The sequence below is a fragment of the Pipistrellus kuhlii genome, unplaced genomic scaffold, assembly GCF_014108245.1.
Source record: "Pipistrellus kuhlii isolate mPipKuh1 unplaced genomic scaffold, mPipKuh1.p scaffold_m20_p_10, whole genome shotgun sequence".
NCBI classification, from domain to species: domain Eukaryota; kingdom Metazoa; phylum Chordata; class Mammalia; order Chiroptera; family Vespertilionidae; genus Pipistrellus; species Pipistrellus kuhlii.
The window spans coordinates 47,351,379-47,365,327 of record NW_023425405.1 but is presented as its reverse complement, the minus strand read 5'-3'; the positions used below and the strand labels follow the sequence as shown (position 1 = coordinate 47,365,327).

The 13,949-nt window shown below is 35.6% G+C and overlaps 1 protein-coding gene and 1 pseudogene across 6 annotated transcripts in view; both read right to left on the bottom strand.

Annotated features, from left to right (window-relative positions):
* Positions 1–13,949, bottom strand: part of MAGI2 (membrane associated guanylate kinase, WW and PDZ domain containing 2) — a 1,016,953-nt gene that overhangs the window by 821,157 nt on the left and 181,847 nt on the right. The window lies entirely within an intron of this gene.
* LOC118714520 lies at positions 10,772–11,650 on the bottom strand (annotated as a pseudogene).

The window sequence follows — 13,949 nt, the reverse complement described above, 5'->3', positions numbered from 1 at the left end:
ACTAAGTTTGTGGTAATTTTTTACAGTAGAAACAGGAAACTAACCTAGATTCAATAAATCAGATTTTCTGGATGGTATCCAAGAATCTGCCATATAAATAAGCTACCCAGTTGACTCTTGTTCTCAATATTTGAGACACTCTTCCTTAGGATTATATTTCCTTTCCATCCAATGTAATTGAACCATCCAATGTTCTAATCCCAAATCTATTTCAAGGTATTTATATTTCAAGGTAACACAATTTTTTTTGTACAGAATTCCTAAAGTATGAATGCAAGAGTATTATAGGAAAATAGAGTATACTTACTTCAAAGCTCTCTATTCCACTTTTACAAAAAAATTGTTATTTTAACCATGACATCCTGTTATGGACTGAATTATGGCACCCCCTCTCCACACCAATGTCATATATCAACACCCTAACTCCAATGTGACTGCATTTGGAGATAGGGCATTTAGAGGTAATTAATGTTAAGTGAGGTCAAAATAATTGAGCCATAATCTTTATGATTGGTGTTTTTTATAAGAAGAAAAAGAGACAACAAAGATATGTGTACACACACACACACACAGACACACAAAAGCCATGTGAGGACACACTGAGAAGACTGCCATCTGCAAGCCACGGAGAGGCATCCAGAGAAACTATGCCTACCAATGTTTAATAATCTTTGATGTCCAATCTCAGAACTGTGAGAAAATAAATTTCCACTGTTTTAGCCACTAATTATTTGGAAATTGTTATGGCAGCCCTAGAAAACTGATACACATTTCTAACCTAAGTTCCCACTGTTTCTCATTCCTTGAGTTATTCTTATAGTTGGGATTTCACTCTCAATCATTTACCACTGTTAAGCACTATGTACTAGGCATAGAGTTTGTATACATTTTCTCCTACAGTTCTCCTAAAAAAACACACACACAAAAAAAACTCCACGCAGGTGCTATCATTCTGTTTTATAGGTTAGAAAACAGACTCAGAGAGGTTAGAGTTGCATACAGAATACACAATGTCACACAAGGGCCTGGGACACAAGCCTCATGAGGATACAATCTTCCAAAGGATGACTTCCTTAGCAATTGCCCTGACTGAACCTCTGGCATGTTGTAGGGGCTGTGAGACAAGTGGGAGGACTGTTTGGTTTCAGGAGTGTTATCTGTATTGAAGGAAGGCCATCAGAATTCAAAGAGGAAATCTGGTGAATAGATGAAGATACATGTTTATTTCTTTATTATAATTCTAGATCCTTAGGCAACAGTCACATTATCACCTGGATGTAATGGCTATTTCCATAGTAATAACAGTTTAAGCAAATGGACCAAACAGCCTAATGTGTAACCTAATGTTTAATTTCAATTATTACAAGAGCCTGCAGTTCTCATGAGCATGGTTCTTATTTACAACACTATCAGAAAGTTCATGAAAAGGAGGGGAAGATGAGAATGATTCTTGAATTTTAGTAATGGTATGAACTCTAAGCAGGGCTTGGTTTGCTTAAATGCCCCTCTGATACTCTGCTGTGTGGAAGCAAGCAGATTTACAAAGGCAAATACAGAGATTAGCTTTAATTCTCCTAGAATACACTTGGCATCACCTACAGCTCTGGAGGCTATTTTTAGAAGATTTTAGAAGGTCTTTTATGGGCCATTTGGCTTGTTCAAGGTTTCTTATTTCTGACAATGAAAGCCAATCACATGTGCTGGCTTACAACAATTCACTAAAATTTTTTTGTAATGCCTTTGTGGATAAATGGTTTGGTCCAGGAGTTTTGTGCTAAATGTAGGATTCTAAACATTGGAGGATGATTTCTTGTTTTGTCACTGACTTGCTAGATAATTTTTGCAAGTCATTTAACTTCTGCATATCTATTTTTTTTAATTCTCCAAAGAGGAGACTTTAAAATCCATAAGCTCCTCAAAATAATATGTTTCTTTCTGTTCTATTAATAGAACTTGAAATATTCTTTCCTCTGAGACCATGCTAATTATAATTGTATACTGTTTATGTATTCATAGTGTGTGTAGTGCTTAAAAATAGAACTAGAATATAAAAACTCACCCAAGTCTTAAAATATGAGAATAGTAGTGAAAACATGGTAATTCTGACTGCACGATTAATTATTTGAGCATTAAAAAGTCAAAACAGCACATCTTTTCATGACTTCACTCCGGGTCTCTAATTTGAACTTCAACTTATGACCCATAATCAACATTATAAAATATTATTTCAAAATTCTAGGATGTATTTTCCAGTTATTCTTTTTTAATATAATATTTTTATTTATTTTAAGCAGGAAAGGAGAGGGAGGGAGAGAGAGATAGAAAGATAAATGATGAGAGAGAATCATTAATTGGCTGCCTCCTGCATGCCTCTTGCTGGAGATAGAGCCCATCACCTTGGCATGTGCCCTTGACCAGAAACAAACCTGGGACCCTTCAGTCCACAGGCTGATTGCTCTACCCACTGAGCAAAACCAGCCAGGGGTCAAGTTATTCTTAATATTTGATCTATTTCATATATTGTTTTCCTACCATGCTGGTCCCTATAGATCTAAGAAATGACATGGTGTTTAATAACATAAAACATTATGAGATTATTCTAAGGTATTTTATTCAATGTAAATAACATCCATTTTAATTGTTGGCAATGACAACATTATTAAATATATGAAGTTCTTAGGTTTACTTATAGAATTAATACTAACTTAATTTCCTAGTGCCTTCCTCAGTTTCTGATTGTTTCTAGGTTTTCCAATAAAAAGCATCTGTAGAAATGAACAACATAAACTCTAAATCCCTATAATTATAACTTTCCTCCCTTCTATATTTCCCAGTTTCCATGACAGTCTCTCAAAAACTTGGATCTTTATTTCAACTCTTTCATTTTCCTGTCTTGCATTATCTTCATCAGGTTTAATATTAATCAAAAATTTATTTGTTCCAGATAATGTGTTGGATATTGATAATATAGAAAACAAGAAGATATGATTCTTATCTTAATAGATTTTCATGTATTTTACTCTTCAGAAAGTTACCAAGTTCCTCCAACTTTTCCTTTCAAATATCTATACTCTGTTGCCATTTCAACTGGTCTAAATCTCCAGCATCTTGGTCATGAATTAATAAAACATCTCTTTCATGGCCAAATTGATTTCTTACCATGTTATATTCTATAATAGTGATTTCTCTCATTACTTCCCAAATAATGGTGCACACTGTTTTTTTAATGTTTCTTTAGGCCTATGTTTATCTTTTTTTTTTTTTTTTGCTTAAAAGCCTATCATTTTAATGTACTATTTTTTACCCCAATAACCAAGGCAGATGTCCAAAAAATATTGTTTTCATTAATATCCAAAATGAAATTTCAACTCCAGAATCGCCAGCTTTTTGCTACCCCACTACTAACCATCCCAAGATTGACTTCTCTGTGGTTTTGTTCATGTTTTTGTCTCTTAGCTATGAAAGGGATGCCAAAATTTTTAACATATCATATGAAACTGAAGTTTCATTATCTAAAAAATTTCAACTTTGGTCCTGGCCAGCTTGGCTCAGTGGATATACAGCATCAGACTGGAGACTAAAGAAAGAGCCTGGGTTCAATTCCAGTCAAGGGCACATATCTCAGTTAGGAGGCTCGGATCCTGGTCGAGGGGCTTACAGGAATATTCACATTAATATTCCTCTCTGTCTTTCCTTCTCTCCAGAAATCAATGAAAAAATATACTCAGCTAAGAATTATAATTAATTAGTTAATTAATTAATTTAAAAATTCCAGCTTTGCAGAATAAATATATTCTCATACTTATACAATGTAATGCATAATATAGTACCTTTATGCAGTTGGATATTATTAACCTTTCTTATTTCACCTATGTTATCTTGACCGCAGGGTCAATACTCTCTCTCATGGCTCTTTACCACACACATGTTGGTTGGGCACAAAAGCTACAAAGTAAAATAAAAACTTTCTCACAGTCATGATTCCCAAAGTGAGGTATACATCCTGACTTTAATTACAGTCAGTTCAGACACTACTGAAGATTAACTAGAAATAAGCTTCAGGTGGCAACTTTCACAACATTTTCTTCTTTTATTCCCTATTTCATTTATCTGTTCTGTTACATGAATTCTGTGATTGCTGCTGTTTATATTTATACACTGATGTATTGCAATCTCCCATAATTAAAGTGTGTATTATCAAAACTAACTTTACTTCTATAATATATGTTTGGATCATATTAAAAATAAATTTCTGTTATTAAAGATGAACAAGAGACACATTTTATTTTTGGAGTTTTTTAATAGGAAGAATGCTTCTAAACTGAAGCTACATCCTTGAGACTATATGTCTAGGTCATGAGAAACCTATCTGGGAAGAGCACCCAAAGACAGGTGTGTTGAAGGCCTGAAACAGGAGAATATTTCTTGGGACTGTGCATATGTGTGAGGGTATGTTTGTATGTGTGTAATAATAACAATACTATTACAATAATGATGTCAACATGTGGGTTTGTTTATACCTAAAATATGTATAGGTACTTAGCAGAACATAAATTTAAATCAAGTCTAAAGATCTGGAATCCCTCTTATTTCATTTTCCCTGACACTCTACCATTAACCATGCCAGTTGTAGGTCTTCAGTTGTACCTCCTGTCCAGCATCCTTTAAGTTGTTCCCATCTTGAAAATATCCTGATCATCTCAGTCATGGTCTCTGACCCACCAGCACAGAGATGGGAAAGTTTTCAAACAATGAACAGGCAGCATGTCAGCCACAGTGCCTGCCCTTCTTGCTTTTTGACAAGTGCACTTTTTCTGACACTACTATTAGCTTCATTTCCATATGCCATGCTTCACACATCTCAGGTGACACCAGGCCTTACTCCTTTCATAAAAGGCTTTTGAAGTTTTGTTCTGATAAGTGAACAAGTAGTGAAAATAAAAGATCATTAAAACACTTTTTCCCCAAATTTCCTTCTTCTATTATAATCTAGACAAATGGTCATGGTAAATTGGGTGTAATCAGTACACACAGTTCTCACTCTCAACATAAAAGCAGCCAACAATATTTTACACAGTGCTTTTAACTTGTGCAAAGTAGTAAGTTAGATGCATAAAGCAGACAGATTATGTCAAACCTCTCGAATCTGGCTCTAAGAATATAGGTAGGGATGACCTGCTAATTTCCAACGTTCAGTGATGTGAAGGTATCAAAGTATACAAATACTTGTTTGTTGCAACATTTTCTAAGATAAAGACATGTCCTAAAACTGTTTGATTAAATAACTGACACATGTCCATAGTTCTGAATGTGTATCTATTTTGCCCAACTTTAGATGACAATGCTCCTTTTGCATTAGAAATATTACTCAAATAATGAGTCAATGTAAGAACTTTGATTACACTATCACAATGGCAGTATATATGGCTAACATTGAACTTCAAATCCTACAACACTTTGGGACTATTGGCTAAAAACAGAAATGAGTGAGCCACTCCCATTAAGTATGCAGCTAGATACAGAACCAATATGAGCTTCTGCTTTTCAGCACAGGTTAGAATTAATTCTGGTAATTTGTAAGAACTTTCAAACAATAGTTAAGACGTAATTATATGATCATTATCTGATAACTTAAATATGCCCTCAAATTTCGATATTACTATCATGCATAGAGTATAACATTAAAAGAGAAATAATTATAGAAAAGATATGTTCATAAATGTAGACAAAGTACTCAGAACAGTGCCAAGCACCACATAACTATTGCATATTATCTACAAAGTAAGTACCTATAGTGAGAATTGAGTAAATTCATATAAGGCACATTATGCCTGTCACATAGTAAGAACTCAATGTGAATATTAATTACCTAAAAGCAGGTAGAAAGTATTATTACTCCTATTTTATAGATGGAGAAACTGATGATTAGAAATTCAAACAAACCTCTCAAAGTTCAAACAGTTCGAATTATAAATATTAAAGTCAACACATTCAAGTTTTGCCTTTTAACATTTCTATAGAATATTTCTTTATTGACATGCCTGACCCTTGCCCCCTCTGCTTACCCATTCTATTTGTTTCTGTGAATACTCAATGTGATCACGTCTCTCAGTCAGCAAACGTGCTGCTGCTCTAATTGTGGCTCTGCACTCATTTTAAAGTTATTGTTTCATTTCTGGTTTCTATGGAAATGAAATGTCTGACTTTCCTGCTAGGGTTGGAAATGTTATTCTTAGAGTCCACGTGGTTCTTCACAGAAATAGAGGAGCTGGCCTGGACTTGAACATTAGGAAGTCATTATTTAACATGCTTTAGGTATAAGAAAGGATCTACTACTTCCAAGAACATACATATGCTCATTCTTAATGCAGCTTGTTCCAAAAGCATATTTTTCTTCATACTTTATTTTTCTGTTGGAAATATACCTAGAAATATATATGCTCTTGTCTTCTGTTTCATATTTCTTTTAAATGGATTTTTTTTAACACCCCCCACCACCACCACCACCACATACTTCACAGCCCATTCATTATCCTGGATTACCAGGGAATACAAGGGAATAGTAAATAGATGTCCTATAGAGTATGTGAATTCTTAATATAATAGTCTGCTGATTTGATCTCAACAGGAAAATATTATAATATCATCGTTGAACTGTTAAAAAAGAAACCACCTACAACTAAACAAAATGTATTCTAGGCAAACATCTGCAGAAAGAGCAATGAATTAGGGAGAGCACACAGAAAGACCTAATCTAGTCCTGCTGTGAAAACTCAGGTTGAAAAAAAAAAAGCCAATAAAACATGTACTGGCTGCACTATCAGTCCTCAGAAGACTAAGGCTGATGCTCATTTGTCTATTTCAAAGAGCCCACAGAGCATCTGGCTTCTGAATCTGTACCACTCCAGAACTGAAGTATCCAGGGATTTTATTTTCTGCATTCATTTTTAGGGAATCAGAAATGCAGAATGTCTGACATATTTGTTTTCACTGGTGAAGGCTGACGCTGGTGAAGTAGGAGAACTCATTTCACCATTAAAGAATTGGTCTTCGGGCACTAACAGAATGGCATGTATTCTAAACCATGCTCATGCACAGCCTTACTCGCCCAGAGGACATTTCTCTCCGATTCAGCAATTTTGATTTGGGGCATAGGAGAAAGATGGACTTTCAAGGACCAGTACACTCAGTCACTATCCCCTTCTTCTTTATGTCACTAATTCTGTTAGGAGTCGGCACCGAAGAGAGTGATTGATGCGCCTTTTTATTTTGGAAGAAATCAAAAGCTACCCTAAAACACTGTTCACAGCCTACAATCCAAATACTGCTCTTTTTTAAAATGTGTGTGTGTGTTTTAAATTGATTTCAGAGAGGAAGGGAGAGGGAGAGAGAGAGAGAGATGGAAACATCAATGATGAGATCATTGACTGGCTGCCTCCCGCATGCCCCACCATGGGGATTAAGCAAGCATGTGCCCTGACTGGGAATTGAAATGTGTCCTCCTGGTTCATATTTACTCAACCACTGAGACACTATGGCCAGGCAAGTTGTTTTGAGCTTGCTTAATTTATGAGAAAAGGCCCATTTTGTGAGCTTTAAATTAGGATACACAAAACAAGGCTCAGTTGTTATATGGAAGAACAAGAGTAGAATCAGCCTTAGGCAAATGTGGAAGAAGATAAAGCTTGAATTTCTGGGACAGCCTACACTTTTCCTTTCCCGGCTTCTTTCCATTTATATTCTTGTTAGTCTCTTGCTATTCCCAGGGACTCGTGTCTTGCATTAAAACTTTCTTATTTTGGAAGATACATATTATGATTTGAACATTTTTGGTTTCCTGCCTCTTATCCTGTGTCCTTGTTCCCATAGGTTTGAACTTTTGACTGACATACCCCACCTCCCATAAATGTACTGTCGATTCTCTTCTGACAATGATGAATTAAAAATATTTTGCTAGACATTTACTTCTAAATTAAACCTAAAACTAAGAAACACTTGGCAGAGATTATATTTATTGAACGACTCACTTGTCTCTATATAAAAGAGAACTTTATCAATATAATTAATTACATATAATAAATAACATGTTCTAAAACTAGTAATTATTTTCATTTTAATATTCTCACAGAGTGATCATAGAATGTTTAATAATATAACTTTCAAGAATTTTTAAATGATTTTTCATATCAGAAAACCATAATTAATTTTTCCATTCTTTTAAACAAATTTAAGAACTCAAGATGTCAAGACTGAAAGAAATTTGTGGGACTAGGCAGTCCTCTGTTTTTATAAGAAGTCTACAGAATCAACAACAACTAATATTTACTACATAGCTGCATGTGAAAGTTCAGATTTTGTACTAAATTGTGATTTCTTCTTTAGGAAACCATCAACAAAATGAAAGACAACCCACTGAATGGAAAACATATTCACCAATGATACATCTGATAAGGGGTTAATTTCCAACATTTTTTTTTTTTTTTTGTTAATATATTTTATTGATTTTGTACAGAGAGGAAGGGAGAGAGATAGAGAGTTAGAAACATCGATGAGAGAGAGTCATCGATCAGTTGCCTCTTGCACACCCCCTACTGGGGATATGCCCGCAACCAAGGTACATGCCCTTGACCGGAATCGAACCTGGGTCCCTTCAGTCCCCAAGCCGACGCTCTATCCATTGAGCTAAACCGGTCCCGGCATAATTTCCAACATTTTTAAAGAACTCATACAACTCAAGACCAAGAAAACAAACAACACAATTAAAAAAATAGGCAAAGGACTGAACAGACACTCCTCTAAAGAGGACATAAAGATGGCCAACAGTCATATGAAGATAAGCTCAAAGTCAGTAATCATCAGAGAAATGCAAATTAAAACCACAATGAGATATCACTTCACATCTGTCAGATGGCTGTCATGAATAAATCAACAAACAACAGTATTGGTAAGGATGTGGAGAAAAAGGAACCCTTAAGCACAGATGGTAGGAATGCAGATTGGTACAGCCACTGTGGAAAGCAGTATGGAGTTACCTAAAAAAATTAGAAACAAAACGACCTTATGACCAAGCTATTCCACTTCTGGGAATATATCTGAAGAAACTCGAACACTAATTTGAAAGAATATATGCACCCCTATGTTCATTGCAGCATCGTTTACAATAGGCAAAGCAGTGCAAGTTCCATCAATAGATAAGTAAATATAAAAGCTGAGGTGTATATACACAATAGAATACTACTCAGGTGTAAAAAAAGAAGGAAATTATATATTTTGTGACAGCATGGATGGACCTGGAAAGTATTATGGTAAGTGAAATAGTAAGCCAGTCAGAGAAAGACAAATACCGCATAATTCCACTTATATGTGAAATCTAATGAATAAAATAAACAAATAAGCAAAATAGAAATATACATAAAACAGACTAACAGCTGTCAGAGAGGAGGAGTGTTGGGAGGATAGCTGAAAAAGGTAAAAGGATTAAGCCAAAAAAACAAACAAACTTTAAAACAAAAATACAAACTCATGGACACAAACTACAGTATCGAAATTACCAGAGGGAAAGGGGCGGGGTCAGAAGAGCATAAAGAGGGGATAAATGATGATGGAAGGAGAATTGACTTTGGATGGTGAATACACAATACAGATGATGTGTCATATAATAGAATGTACACTTGAAACCTATAGAATTTTATTAACCAATATTGCCCCCAATAAATTCAATAAAATGTTTTAAAAAGGCAAAAAAGTGTGATTTTTCTTTTTCTTTTAAAAGCTGACTAATAGAGCATTTTAAAATAAGTGCACTAGTTAAGGGCATTAAGATTATTCTAATTAAACTTCAAGTTTTGTATTTATTGAGTTGGATTTATTTAAACCAGGCTCATAGCCTGTTTTTCCCCTCTGAAATTATCATGCAGATTAACACACACACACACACACACACACACAAAAAAAATAATAATAATAAAATAAATAAATAAATAAATAAAATAAAACCACACAAAAAAAACATTAGACTCCTCAAAGCAGTTTTACATGTTGAAATAATAAATTATAATTATGTTGCAGCAGACAAGCATGGCTATATACCTTACATATTTGCAGGAATTGGTCATCCCTGTTATTTTTCGATAGTATGCATTTTTAGAATTCCATGTAACTTTTGCTTGTTCCCTTGCAGCTCATCAATTCTTGTTATGGGATTTTTAAAAAAGTGCTTTACAAAAATTTAATGCCTAATTATATAAAAAAGAGAATAATCCAACATATGGCATGTTTAATCATGGAGCTTTATCTAGCTAAATTAGACACTTGCAATAAAAATATATTAGTGAGTTATTTTCTGCTAAAATTTATTATGAACTATGCCTATTCTTTATTTTTATCCAATTCATAGTAAATATTCTGAGACCCTAAGAGCACAGAGGGAGATGTAAATTAATTTCTATCATTAAAATTGAGTATTTGATAATAAGTATAGTGTGGCTGTGAGTGTACAATAGAAATATTCCCCAGAAGTCAACCACTATTCTTCAGATAAAGCTATTTTCTGAAATTATTCTAAAAGGCAGCCTAAACTGCATACTGGACTTCAGGAGAGTGTAACAGAGGGTAGGTAAATTTTATAGGGATGATTTTTTTAAAAATGAGAACAAAGGGAGGCAAGTCTAGATGTGGATTCTTATGGATTTGTACATAAAAATTGTTAGAAGTGGAGGGGCCTTAGATGTATAAAACAGACTCCTTTTTTAAAAATACTATTTATATACTGCATTAAGAACACTGCATTAAACTATGAACATCACTTCCAATAACACATGAAAAGATTTATGCTGTATCTACAAAATTTGAGTTTCTTCTATAATAAATGGTGTATTTCTTTTAAACTAGAAATATAAGGAATGTTGTGTTCAATCTGTACATTCTCTCAGCAGCATTAGCTTGGGAGACCTCAACATTTAATTGGAAAATCATAGATGGGAATTTCCTGATCATCTCCAACAGACACAATTTTTCAGCCATTTCCATTGTATTTTACTCCCCGGACCCGATCCTGGTGGTTGATGGTGCGAATGCAAGGCCTCCTTCCAACATCCCAGATGTTTACACTTTTGTCTGATGAACCGGAAACAAAGTGAGGACAGAATGCCACATTCAGCACCCAGGATGTGTGGTCACGCAGAGTGGCCCTGTTGGCATGTTGTACATCATAGATCTTGATGTAGTCATCATCTGAAGCAACGGTGAGTGAGAATGCAGGGTAAAGGTCAAGGAGCAAATGGGCATAGCAGGGCCTTCCAGCATGTGGAGCAGTGTTCCAGTTCAATATAAAAAATATTTATGATCTTGTCTATAGCCCCACTGGGAAGATGCTTCTTATCAGGACTATATGCAATACTTAGGATGAATTTCCCACTGGTGTCCAAAGAATATTCCTTTTCCCCACTTTTCACACCAAAAATATTCCCTTTCCCCACATGCATTCCTGTAGCCAGATACTGAGAATCAGGTGAAAGGCCAAGTTCAGTCATTCACCCATCCTGCATCTATAGACTTTATCTGTTTGCGCTTCCCCAAGTCCCAGAAAAGAATGTGAGCATTGAGAGAACTGGGTGCAGCCGTGGTTGGGGGGTGGCTCATGTCCACAGACACCATGCCCAGTGATTGGCTCATGTCCACAGACACCATGCCCAGTGATGTCCCTCCAGACTCCACAGCATGCTCAGTCTCCCATCATGCCATTTCTAGATCATTACCAGGTCATCTAGGGACCCTGTTACTACTGTCTCAGAGTTTTCTTTCTTGTTTGTCCCCCAGGCCATTAATCAAATGGCATCATTGTGGGCTTGCCCTTGTCTGAAGATAATATTGTACTTGTTGGCCAATTCTTCAGAAAAACAATGAAGCACTAAAGGTCAGGCAGCTCTGTCCCATGATTGGAGACTCCCTACCTAAGAAGACAGCATGGCCCTTCTCTGGAAAAGTTCAGTTAGGATGGTCCTTCTCTGGAAAAGTTCAGTTAAAATGGTCCATTCATCTACTAGGACAGGGACCTCTCCCACAGACACAAGCCCTCACCTAAAGGCTGCACAGAATATTCCCAGGATGCATTCCAAGAGGCAGCAGGATAAAGGGAGTCACAGAATCCACCTTGGGCCTGCTCAGGTGCACCATGCCTCACCTCCCCGTCCCACCACCCAGGCCATCAGCAGCCCCTGTGACAGCGCCTCTCACTGGCCATTCACACAGTGAAGACCAATTCACACAGTCTTTTGTTAGATTCCTGTCCAACTTACAGTGTTATAGTAGCTTGTGAGAGAATACAATACAATAAAATAAAATAAAATAAAATAAAATAAAATAAAATAAAATAAAATAATAAAATACCAGTCTATCTCACTGAAATTCAGGGAAGCCACCTCAGAAAAGTTGGAGACAGCCGAAACTGGTTTGGCTCAATGGATAGAGCGTCGGCTTGGGGACTTAAAGGTCCCGGGTTCGATTCTGGTCAAGGGCATGTACCTTGGTTGCGGGCATATCCCCAGTAGGGGGTGTGCAAGAGGCAGCTGATCGATGACTCTGTCTTATCGATGTTTCTAGCTCTCTATCTCTCTCCCTTCCTCTCTGTACAAAATCAATAAAATATATTTTAAAAAAAAGAAAAAGTTGGAGACAATCAAAAAGGAACAAATTAAGAACCTTTGGGGGTACAAGGCAAAATAGACTTCAACTCCCCTTCCTTATTTAAATAAGTAATGGAAATAATATGTGATTTCTCATTTAAAGGTAAAGATGAAAAGACACACATGGAAAAGAGACTGTTTAACTGCTGGTGTGCAAAAGAATATCAAAGTGCATATAAAATACACATAACCAACAAAGCATCAAACAGATCCATATGTCACTAGGGCAAGAAATACTATTTGAAATACAATCTGAAAGGAAGAATTATGCTTTTTTCATTTACGAAAAACATTTTATCTCGCTGACAGTGTTTTTGTCAAGATTCATACTTCTCCTGTGGTTAATGTTTGTAAAGCACCGTGTGCTCTTTGGTGGGAAGGATTTATAAATGAACACTAAGTCAGTGTCTGAATAAAGGATTTTTTAAAGAATCAACTTCAATTTTAAGATTTAGTTTGGTTTAAAAAATAACTCTCGCTTTTGAGATTCAAGGTAGGCAAATCTATGGTATTTTCCTAAAATTAATTGCCAGCACAAAACACAGAAGTTTTTTTCCTGAGCCAGGCAGCAGATTTTGGTGGGTCCCAAGCCTGCTTGGTGAGCCCTGTGGACTGGGGGAGTGCCCTCATAATACTAAATGTGTGAACCTGGGTTTCAGCAGACCTCAGAACCTGTCACATGTACAAAGTCCTCCAGGAGTTTAGGTAGAGCATACAGGTTAGGGAATTACAGGTAGTGTCCAGACCTAACGTTGACCACCCAAATCATCCATGCTCTATAAGGAGACTTTAGTGCTTACTGAAGAGAGAACTTTCACATTTCTCTTATTGCAGGATAAATTAAAGCATCAATTTCAACCTTATGTTATCCTGAGACAGAACATTGATTTGAGATTTTAAAAGGCTTTCTCTACAAAAATTATTATTATAAATGTCCTGATAAAATCATTTCTATTTTATTCATCTTTGTATCTTTAGTACTTGGCACACATTTCTGCTAAATCCAGATAAATAAGCTATCATCTGGTCATTTACAGAAAAAAAAGTGTAATAATAAGTTTAAAAATATATAAGATTTTAGGATTCTAATGAAAAAGATAAACAATAAACTCAGGAACAAATAAATACCTAGGATAATTTAAAGAAATGCTAAGTACTGGGAATAAAACAGGATCACATGATGGGAAGTGAGGTGAGCTCGGATAAGCAAGTATTTATTTAAATGGATAGTCCTGGAAGGTATTTCTGAGGAGAAGAGCTTTGAGC